Here is a 12,156-nt window from a genome sequence, read left to right as displayed (position 1 = left end):
GCTTATCTAGACAATACTTGGAAAATCAAGGGACACAGAAAGAGCTTCACCTATAGTTGATAAACCGTCAAGAAGAGTCACTATCTAGATGGATGAATCAACAAGGGGAGTGGCAAAGACAATTGATGGAGCAGCAACTGGAGCAAGGAAAATAATGGGGAGAATCCTTCCACAGGTTGGAACAAAGGCAGGATCAACAACAAGAAGCCATCCAAAAGCTAATCAACATCCAAGCACATCAAGGTGCACACATACATGAAATGCATCGGAAACAATTAGAACAAGCAGAACTCTTCGACAAATACAGGGCATTTTTAGAAGGAGTTTACATGAGCCAGATTGGACACCAGGTGAACACTCAGGCCAGGCTCGGATATTTAGTCGGACAACTGCCTATACTACATCCGGGAATCATAAGCTATGAAGAAGTGAAGGATGAATTAGCACGAGAAGAAAGAGAGAGGGTAGAAAAGAGTCATGAATCAGTAAGGAAGGCACTTGAAGATTGGAAAAAAGCTAGACTGGCACGTATGCAAGGAAGCACAAGTGGACACAAAGAGGACAAACAAGAAGGAGAGCGCGAACAACCCCATGAGTAAAAGGTGGTGGAGTTCCCTCATTGTCCCATCTTTTTCAAGTTTTAAATAAGGAAAATCATGTATGAAATAGAACATGCTTCTATAGTAGCTTAGGAATTTTCAATACTGTCTTTAAGTTTGCTTTTGCCTAGGTCTATGCTTGCTAGTCAAATTGCCTGTTTTCATTCTCATCTTGCTTATTGTATGCTTGTCCTTTTAAGTCCAATAAAAAGAGATGTTATGAAAGACCAGAGTGATGTTCAAGTTGTGGAGTAGGTCCTTAAATTTGTGATGTAGTAATCACTTAGCTAAGTTGGTTCACCAACAAGGTGGAAAGGCAACTATCTGTCTTGAATCATATGCTTGAAACACACCCCATGAGACTAGCTAAATAATAAGACCCTAATAAGAAAAAGGAAAAGAACAATAAGAATTGAAAAAGAAAGAAAAGTTAATAAAGAATAAGGCTAGGCGCCAAGGGCTTGAATCTTGAGAGATGTGTCTGTGGTGCTCTTGTACCAAGGATCTGCTTGGATGAATAAGTTCTTAGGAGTGCTTCATCACTTGGTAACTTGGGTTAACTAACCCGGAATTATCAACTGAAAATCCACTATCAAGAGCAACCTTACCACAGAACATTTAGTAACCCAAAGAGGTGCTGGACACCAAGACCTCAAGGAAAGAAAATAACAAACCATGTGCCTGTGGTGTGCATGTATGGGGGAGAGAGACTTGAGGGAGTAAATCCTTAGGGGTGTTTCAACACCTAGCACCTTGAACCAACTGGTTCAGGAGTGTTGGCTGAAAGCTTATCTTAAAGAGTCGCCCCCTCACAGAACACTTAGCCTAAGGAAGAAATAAACCTTGGAAAGACAAAGAGATCAATAAATAAAAGTCTCAAAGGGTGCAATCAAGTGAGTATTCCAAGGCATGATAAAGGTTTGAAAGCCAGTAAAGGAATGAACCTAAGTTGCTATGCATGAAACCCCATAAAATCAAGAACATGTCTTCCACAATAATGATTCATTCCTCTTGTCATTTCATTCACCATTCTCTTGTTCCAGTACTTGCTTAGGGACAAGCAAGCTTTAAGTTTGGTGTTGTGATGCCAAGGCATTTTGGCCAGTTTCACTGACCTTTTCTTTATGGTTTTAAGGTAGTTTCATGCATTTTCTTAGGAAATAAGCAAGTTTGGGGTAAATAATCACTTACATCTTGACTCAAGCAAACATTGTGAATTTTACATGATTTCATGAGAATTATGCACGAATTAAAGGACAAATTGAATGATGCATGTCTCATAACTTGGATTAGAGCTTTGATGCACTTTATTGCTTGATTTTAGGACAAAGGAAGCAAGGAAGAACCACGTTAGTAGCCACGTTAGTCTAGATAACGTGACCATTAACGTGGAATGAAGGCTAGCTTGCAACATTAATGAGAAAAGTGATTGCCAATAATGCCTTCGTGAGCCATCATAGCCCATGTCAGTTGCCACGTTAACTATGCTAACGTAGAAGCTAACGTGGAAGAGAATTAGAACTCCAACGTTAGTGGTAAAAGTAAGTGCCACTAACGTTCCAAAAGGGTCAATTGGCCACGTTAAGAGCCACGTTAACTTAGTTAACGTGAGCTCTAACGTGAAAGAAGAAGATGATGCCAACGTTAGTGACACTCACCTTTGTCACTAACGTTGGACTAAGCCCATATTGGCTACGTTAAAAGCCACGTTAACCTAGTTAATGTGGACTCTAACGTGGAGGGAGCAAGAATCACCAACGTTAGTGACACTCACCTTTGTCACTAACGTTGGATTGAGCCACTATGAGCCACGTTAGTTGCCACGTTAATTGTATTAACGTGGAAGCTAACGTGGAGAAGAGGGATGATGAGCCAACGTTAGTGACACTCACCTTTGTCACTAACGTTGAAGATGGCTATCAATACCACGTTAGAAGTCACGTTAACCTAGTTAACGTGAACTCTAACATGGGAAGTAGGGGCGTTCTGAAGCGTTAGTGACAAAGATAAGTGTCACTAACGCTCTCGAAGATTTGGCAAGCCTACGTTAAAGGCCACGTTAACTATTCTAACGTGAACTCTAACGTAGGGAGAAACGGGTACTCTCAACGTTATTGAAAAAGGTAAACTCCAGTAACGTTTGCGTAGGGCCAAGGGTCAACGTTAGTGGTCACGTTAGTGCCACTAACGTTGAAGTTAACGTGGACCACTTTGGGTTAGGAACGTTAGTGAAAAAAGGTGATTGTCACTAACGTTCTCAACCCCATATTTTCACTTAACGTTAACACCACTAACGCCCTAAGCTAAAGTCCCTGCCTACTTCACACTTTCTCTGCAAGTAAAGCTGAGCCCACTGAAGAAGATAACTGCTTCAACTCAAGATCCAAAGGCCCATATCCAAGACTTGAAGAGCCAACTAGAAGATCAGAAGAATAGTATAAATAGGGAGAGCTTTGAACTAGAAAAGAGCTTTTTGGCACTATTAGAATTACTCTCTGTATTTTACTTTCTCTGTACTTCTAGTTTAACTTTCAGAATGTACTCTCCATCTTTGCTTTCCATTCCCAGAGCTATAAACAACTAAACCCCTTTCATTGGGTTAGGGAGCTCTATTGTAATTTGATGGATCAATAATAGTTTTCATTATTCTTCTTCTTTCTTTTCTCTTGATTTTACTAGAAAGCTTTCAATCTTCATCCAATTGAGTAGTTATCTTGGAAAAGAAGCTATTCATACCTGGATCTCTTCTGAACCTTGGAAGAGGAATGAAGAGATCATGCTAGAAATGCTTTCTCATGTTGGACCAAATTGGGGTTTGGGCGGATATGGTGACATATAATTCTCCCAATACTTTAATTTGGAAATACATGTGGTATAATCAGTGACCACACTTCATCTCTTCTCATGAGCAATTAGATCAAGGAATTGGCAATTGATCTGATTTGAGAGATTGAATTACCAAGGAATTGGAATTCAATAACTTAAGATTGCCAAGGAGATCAATGAATGCATTGATTGAGGAAGAGATGAAAATCAACTTGATCCGGAGAATGCAACATCTCCTAAGCCCAATGAATTTCCCATTTCTAATCTTACCCATTCTCTTTACTTTATGCCAATTACTTCTATGATCATCTTCCCCATTCCCATTTATAATTCTGCAATTTACTTTTCGTCATTTATTTTCAGCTCTTTATTTCTAGCATTTATGTTTTCTGCTATTTACTTTCCCGCCATTTAATTTCCTGCAACTCTCAAACCACATTATGCTTAGCTCAACTAGAACATTCCTCCAATTAAAGTTGCTTGACCAATCAATCCCTGTGGGATTCGACCTCACTCTACTGTGAGTTTTTACTTGACGACAATTCGGTATACTTGCCGAGGGAGATTTGTTAAGGGACAAGTTTCCGTGCATCAGTTAGCAAGTGTTGAAACACCCCTTAGAACCTAATAATCCAAGCAGATCCTAGTGCAAAGACACCATAGGCATATGTCTTAAGGTTCAAGCTATTGGTGTCTAGCTTTTATTCTTTGTTTCTTTCATTTGTTTGTTGCCAATTCTATGCTTTTCTTTCTTTCCTTCTTACTTTTTCTTCTCTTCCATGGATAATTATTGATGGGTTGGAAACGAATTCCAATACCTAAAACTCACCGGCAAGTATACCGGGTCGCATCAAGTAGTAATAACTCACTTAGAGTGAGGTCGATCCCACAGGGATTGATGGTTCAATCAACTTTAGTGGGTGATTAGTTTAGTCAAGCTAATATTGATGATTTTGAGTGAAAATGGAAGCAACAGAAAGTAAATAGCAAGAAAAATTAAAGTGCAGAAAGTAAAGTGACTGAAACTTAAAGAGCAAGAAATATAAATTTCAGAAACTTAAATGACAAGAAAGGTAAATTGCATGAAAAGTAAAGGGGCTGGGGTACTGGAAATTAAAGAGAACCAGTAAACCAGTAACTTAGAGCAAGTGCAGAAAATGGAAATTTGCAGGAAATGTAAATCAAGCTCACAGTCAACATCAAATGTAAAATGCGGAGAAATCTAATTGTAGGAAAAGTAAAAGGAATTGGGTGCTGGATATTAAAACTTCAACAAGAAACTGTAAATAGCAATCAAACAGAGAAGTAAGAGATGCAATAACTTGCAATAGATCTAAACAGAAAAGGGAAATTGCTTGAAAAATCCAAAATATCAAGAAAACTCAACTCAATTGTAAAATGAAGTTGAAGATCTCAGGGGATCAAAGAGACTAGAAAACAAGTCTAGATCTCAACCCCTTCCTTGATTCAGCAGAAAATAATTTGCAGAAGAAAGAGAGATGGAAGCAGTAAAGAGAGCTTTGATTCAAATCACAATTCATTGAAATTATGCAGACAAGCAAACAGAGAGAATTCTCAAGGGGAGATTGAAACAGAATTTCTTCAATTTTCAGCCCAAGATTCAAAACAAAAATGAAAACTAAGAGAGAGCTCTCAAATCCCACTCCTACTACTCCCTAATGGAGCCAGCCCCCTATTGAAATGGAATTGATGCCTTTATAAAATGAAAATGAAAGTGAAATTAAAAACAAATTACAATTAAATGAAATTCCTATTTTAACTATCTCTTGTGCCTTTGAGTGATGGTAATGGGCTTAGCTTGCTTTGGATTTGAGGAAGAATAGATCCGGATGGCCTTGATGGAATTGGGTTGAAGATAGCCTCTGTTGATTACTCTTGGTCTTGAGAAGAAATCCGTTTGCACTATGGACTTTGGGATCATTCACGTTTGAGTCAACGTTTGAGGCAAACGTTAACTCAAACGTCTTCGTGTGATGGCATTATGCAGAACGGGTGGTTGCTGTCACTCACGTTTGAGTTCACGTTCGAGGTCAAACGTGATCCTCCCCAAGGCAGTCTTCAGCCAACGTTTGACCTCACATTTGAGGCAAACGTTGGCGCAAACGTGGCTCCTCCTCTAGGGTATTCTTAAGCCAACGTTTGACCTCACGTTTGAGGCAAACGTTGGCACAAACGTTGAGCTCCTCCCAGGGTATTCCTTAGCCAATGTTTGACCTCACGTTTGAGGCAAATGTTGGCGCAAACGTTGAGCTCCTCCACAAGAGCGCTACTTCCTTGGTTTCCTTGTGTCTCCCCATTCGAATCTTGGTGGTTGCACTTTGGTTTATTTTTGCTTATTTTTGGTCCTTAAAGATACCTTTCACTTGTGCCACAATTTCATTCTAAATATGGATTGCCATATATCGTTGGAAAGCTCTGAATGTCAGCTTTCCAACACAACTAGAAGCACATCAATCGGACATTTGTAGCTCAAGTTATAGCCCTTTGAAGGAGGCATGGTCATGTTGTGAGCGCCCAAGCTTAGTGAAAATTCTTGCTTCCAAGTTGAAATTGCATCACGATAAAGCTAGGCTCTTGGCATGAACCGAGCTTTGTGTGCTGATTGTCAATCTCCTTTAATTTGGTCATGGGCCATGCTTTTTAAAGCGTGGCCTAAGGCTCCAAAGTGTACTCCAACTTCAAAGTGTGCCCCAAAGCTCTTTTTTTTTTTCCTTTTTAGCTTATTTTGTGCTTCTTTGCTTCTTTTTCTTCTTATTTCCTACAAGGTTTATAAAATTAAAAGATCAAAGAAATATACCAATTAAGTACAAAAGCATTCAATATCTAAGCACAAATCATAAATTTCTTGTATGAAAAAGCATAGAAAAACATGACATGGTGACATGTCATCACAACACCAAACTTAAACCTTGCTTGTCCCCAAGCAAGAAAAGAATCATGCAATAAAGATTGACAATCCAAGGTGAGAAGAATAGCAAGTTAATGTTCATGGTAAGTTAGTTTCTTATGCATGCTACAATCACAAAAGAAATATAAATGATTGATGCTTCTATCTAGCTCATTTTATGAAATCTTTTCCTTATAATTTTTCCTTGAAACAAGCTTTTGATTTTCTTATTAGCTTCTCCTTTTGGGTGCTTTGCCCTATGAGTTGATAACAAAACTACGACTCTAAATGCTTTGTTTTCAAGTATTACCACTTGATACATAAGCACCACAAGCATTTAATTAGAGGACTTCATTAAGCTCATTTGTTTCTTTTCTTAACTCTCTTATCATTGATGCTCAGAGCCTTGAGCTTTGAGGGAGTGCTTTTGCACTTGAGCCTAGCCTTTACTTCTAAGTGTTTTGTTTTCAAGCTTTTTTCTTGATACATAAATACCACAAGTACTTAACATATTGTCATTGGTACTCAGAGCCTTCAACTTTCTCATTCTTTCCCTTTTTCTTTTCTTGCCTTTAATTGCATTTGCTTCTTCAAGGTTTTCATGATTTCAAAAGATTTCACAAAATGTCCTAGATAAAAAGTTCAATTAAATAAAATCAAATACAATTGAGCAACAATTAATCGTACTAGCTTTCCAATACTTGTATGCACATGCTAAACTCTTCTTTAATGCCTTGTTTGTTTATGACCATGATGCTTGATTGCTTTTGAACTCACAAAACTCAAGTTGGTAGTTATAATGCCACAGCAAGATGTTACAAATCAAAATTCAAGCTATGCTTATTCATACCACACATGCATACAGAGAATATAAAGACAATCATGCAATTTAAAGTGCTGGAAACAAAGGAGAGGAAAAAGGAACTTTACAACCTTGTAATTCATCTTCTCTATTGTTGTCCTTTTCCTTCAATTCTTCCCTTTCCCTTGCTAAACTCAGAATGCTTGCTCATCCTTAAGCAACAATTAGAACAATGGCTATGGGGCTAAGATGGATCATGAATGTCTTACACAATGAAATATTAGTAGCACATGTGTTTTAAACAAGCAAAATTAAAGATAACAATCAAGGCATAAAGGACAGAGACATTGTGATTGCATAGATAAGAAGGTGTGCACAATACATTGCATAAAAGATAAGTGGCACACCAAACTTAGTGTGACACTTTCACTTGGAATTGATGCAAGTATCTAGTAGATATTGGAACCAAATTTTGTTGCATAGCAACACCAAACTTAGAATGCAATCCTATGTCAATTTATTTGAACTAAAACTAAACAAAAAGAACTGTTATATGTTAAATACAATCACCAAGCCAAATATCTGTCATGAATAAAGCTCTCTTGGTAATGTATTAACAAACATAGTAAATAAAAGAAAGCATTTAAAACAAGAAAATGACTAAAAACAAAGAGAAAACTAAAATTGTCTAACTAAAAAGAAAGATGACAATGCAAAGAACATTATGATTATGCAAACAAGTGGTGTTGCTGAATGAATTGCATAGAAAAATGAGTGGCACACCAAACTTAGAATCTTAGTGTGACACTTCAATGTAGAATTGATGCAATTATTCAAAGGGATTGAAAACAAATTGTTGCAGGGCAACACCAAACTTAGAATGTAATCATATGTCAATTTTTTGAATTTAAACAAAGCAAAGAAAGAAAACAAAGCAGAGAAGAGAAATTATACCTACGGTTTACATGTTGTTCACTTTCTTCCTCTTCTTTTAGTTTGTTAAGAGGAATGACCTTAAGGGGTGAGAGGATTCAACTATTGTCCCTTGTCTTGGCCTTTCCTCAGCAAGCTTCCTTTTGCAAATGGCTTGATTGATCTTGCTTGCTGGATCAGGGACAGGATTGGTGCTCTTGCCAGTTGCCTTCACTCCTTTGGATTCAAGACTTGGTTGCTGTGTGATTATTGGAGTTTTGTATTCATCCAGATCCTTTTGAATTGGTGGTTCCATGAGCTTTTCCTCTATGTACTTCTCTGATTCACTTGAGTTTGGAATTCTTTAGTTGTCTTTCTCACTTTCTTGCTCTTCCACTTCCTCCCTTGCACTTAACATTTGACTTAATAGCTTTTTCATTGAGGAGGTTTGTTGATCTTCCCAACATTTCTTCATCTCCTCTTCATATCTTTTAATCTCAGATTCAATTGTTGAGACTTTTTGGTCCAGGGAAGTTTGAGGTTTGTGAGTGTTCAGGTTCTCTTGTCATCTTAAGTGCAGTTTCAGGTTCCAATACTTTCACCACCTCTTCCTTTTTTGCAATTTCACTTGACACAGGGACCTTGTGTTCTTGTTTTTCCATTTCCTCCTTCCTTGCATTCAACAATTGGCCTAACTGCACTTCCATATTTTTGAGGGAGTTCTCTTGTTCTTTCCAAACTTTTGTTGTCTTCTCCTCATATCTTTTGACCATGGACTCAAGCTTTGAGAGCCTTGAGTGGTTCATGGAAGTTTGTGTGGGTGGTGAGTTTTGAAAGGGGCTTTCTATTGAAGCATGGTCAAGTGATAATATCTTTGGATGAATATCATATGGAGCAGTAGAGTTCCCTTCCCAGCCACCATTAGAATCATGACTTGCATCATTTTGTGGTGGAGGGAAATATCCCATATGGTTTTCTTGCTCATCTTGTGTCTCTGAAGCAAATCTCCATGGATTGGAGTGCTTAGAATTTGTATTTTCTTGGTGATATTCCCAACCACCATTAGAGATTGATGATGGTGGGTAATATCCCATAAAATTTTGTTTGACCATAAGATGAGTTGCACTCCATTTGTATTTTGTAAACATCAATGAAAATTGAAATTCATGTCACAGAGAAAGATTTTCTTAGTGAGGCAATAGCTCAAACACCTTGCTATCAACTTAAAATAGAGAACAAAAAGAAAGAAAGTGCTTGATCTAGACTTCTCACCCACTTAATCATTGTTGATCTAAATCAATCCCCGGCAACGGCGCCAAAAACTTGATGGGTTGGAAACGAATTCCAACACCTAAAACTCACCGGAAAGTATACCGGGTCGCATCAAGTAGTAATAACTCACTTAGAGTGAGGTCGATCCCACAGGGATTGATGGATCAAGCAACTTTAGTGGGTGATTAGTTTAGTCAAGCTAACATTGATGATTTTGAGTGAAAATGGAAGCAACAGAAAGTAAATAGCAAGAAAAATTAAAGTGCAGAAAGTAAAGTGACTAAAACTTAAAGAGCAAGAAATATAAATTTCAGAAACTTAAATGACAAGAAAGGTAAATTGCATGAAAAGTAAAGGGGCTGGGGTGTTGGAAATTAAAGAGAAGCAGTAAACCAGTAACTTAGAGCAAGTGCAGAAAATATAAATTTGCAGGAAACATAAATCAAGCTCACAGTCAACATCAAATGTAAAATGCAGAGGAATCTAATTGCAGGAAAAGTAAAAGGAATTGGGTGCTGGAAATTAAAACTTCAACAAGAAAGTGTAAATAGCAATCAAACAGAGAAGTAAGAGATGCAATAACTTGCAATAGATCTAAACAGAAAAGGGAAATTGCTTGAAAAATCCAAAACAGCAAGAAAACTCAACTGAATTGTAAAATGAAGTTGAAGATCTCAGGGGATCAAAGAGACTAGAAAATAAGTCTAGATCTCAACCCCTTTCTTGATTCAGCAGAAAACAATTTGCAGAAGAAAGAGAGATGGAAGCAGTAAAGAGAGCTTTGATTCAAATCACAATTCACTGAAATTATGCAGACAAGCAAATAGAGAGAATTCTCAAGGTGAGATTGAAATAGAATTTCTTCAATTCTCAACCCAAGATTCAAAACAAAAATGAAAACTAAGAGAGAGCTCTCAAATCCCACTCCTACTACTCCCTAATAGAGCCAGCCCCCTATTGAAATGGAATTGATGCCTTTATATAGGCTTTACAAAGTGAAAATGAAAATGAAAGTGAAATTAAAAACAAATTAAAATTAAATGAAATTCCTATTTTAACTATCTCTTGTGCCTTTGAGTGATGGTAATGGGCTTAGCGTGCTTTGGATTTGAGGAAGAATGGATCCGAATGGCCTTGACGGAATTGGGTTGAAGATAGCCTCTGTTGATTGCTCTTGGTCTTGAGAAGAAATCTCTTTGCACTATGGACTTTGGGATCATTCGCGTTTTGAGTCAACGTTTGAGGCAAACGTTGACTCAAACATCTTCGTGTGATGGCGTTATAAAGAACGGGTGGTTGCTATCACTCACGTTTGAGGTCAAACGTGAGCTCAAACTTGATTCTCCCCAAGGCAGTCTTTAGCCAATGTTTGACCTCACATTTGAGGTAAACGTTGGCGCAAACGTGGCTCCTCCTCCAAGGTATTCTTAAGCCAACGTTTGACCTCACGTTTGAGGCAAACGTTGGCGCAAACGTTGAGCTCCTTCCAGGGTATTCCTTAGCCAACATTTGACCTCACGTTTGAGGAAAATGCTGGCGCAAGCATTGAGCTCCTCCACAAGAGCGCTACTTCCTTGGTTTCCTTGTGTCTCCCCCTTCAAATCTTGGTAGTTGCACTTTGGTTTATTTTTGCTTGTTTTTGGTCCTTAAAGATGCCTTTCACTCGTACCTCAATTTCATGCCAAATATGGATTGCCATATATCGTTGGAAAGCTATGAATGTTAGCTTTCCAACACAACTAGAAGCACATCAATCGGACATCTGTAGCTCATGTTATAGCCCTTTGAAGGAGGCATGATCATGCTGTGAGCGCCCAAGCTTAACTTAATGAAAATTCTTGCTTCCAAGTTGAAATTGCATCACGATAAAGCTAGGCTCTTGGCATGAACCAAGCTTTGTGTGCTGATTGTCAATCTCCTTTAATTTGGTCATGGGCCACGCTTTTAAAAGCGTGGCCTAAGGCTCCAAAGTGTGCTCCAACTTCAAAGTGTGCCCCAAAGCTCTTTTTTTTTCCTTTTTAGCTTATTTTGTGCTTCTTTGCTTCTTTTTCTTCTTATTTCCTACAAGGTTTATAAAATTAAAAGATCAAAGAAATATACCAATTAAGTACAAAAGCATTCAATATTTAAGCACAAATCATAAATTTCTTGTATGAAAAAGCATAGAAAACATGACATGGTGACATGTCATCAATTATTTATTAAAGATTCACAACAGCACTTAAGTTTATACTAAGAAGAGACATTCTATCCTGCAGCTTTATTCTTGAACTTGCTAATCTAGTCAAGCACATACCACCGCTGATCTCTATTCTAGTTCCTACCACATTGGACTTTTACTTTCTGTTTCAAACACTTTTTTCTTTTATTTATGCAGAGGGGCACAAGACATAAATTCAAGCAGATGTAGATGATCAAGCAACTTATACTAGAACACTTAGCAGACATCAGAATTTGCACTAATTAGACTAATCAGCAGGGTACATAGAAATTTCCAATTTTGAACATGCCAAAGCAAAAGGAATTAAGTGACAATACAATCTCTTGTGAGTGTCTTCCAACTTTCCTTTCGTCATCATCATCTAGAACTTTTATTTTTCTTTTGGTGATGATGTATGATTCATTCAAGAACCTGAATGCCTTCCTGCATAATCATTGGAAGTTTCTTGTTCTCCAAGCACTTAAGAAAATGATTAGCATGCATGAATTGTTGTAGGTTCATGAACTTACTTTGGTGTGGGAACACCAAACTTAGTCCCTTGCTACTGTCTATGATGCATCAGATACATGAAACCTCATGCTTTTAAAGAAAATAGATTATGAACTAGAACTAAACA

Source organism: Arachis ipaensis, chromosome B2 (genome assembly GCF_059453495.1).
Source record: "Arachis ipaensis isolate K30076 ecotype BB chromosome B2, ASM5945349v1, whole genome shotgun sequence".
Taxonomy (NCBI): Eukaryota; Viridiplantae; Streptophyta; class Magnoliopsida; order Fabales; family Fabaceae; genus Arachis; species Arachis ipaensis.
Note: the sequence above shows the minus strand (reverse complement) of the source record.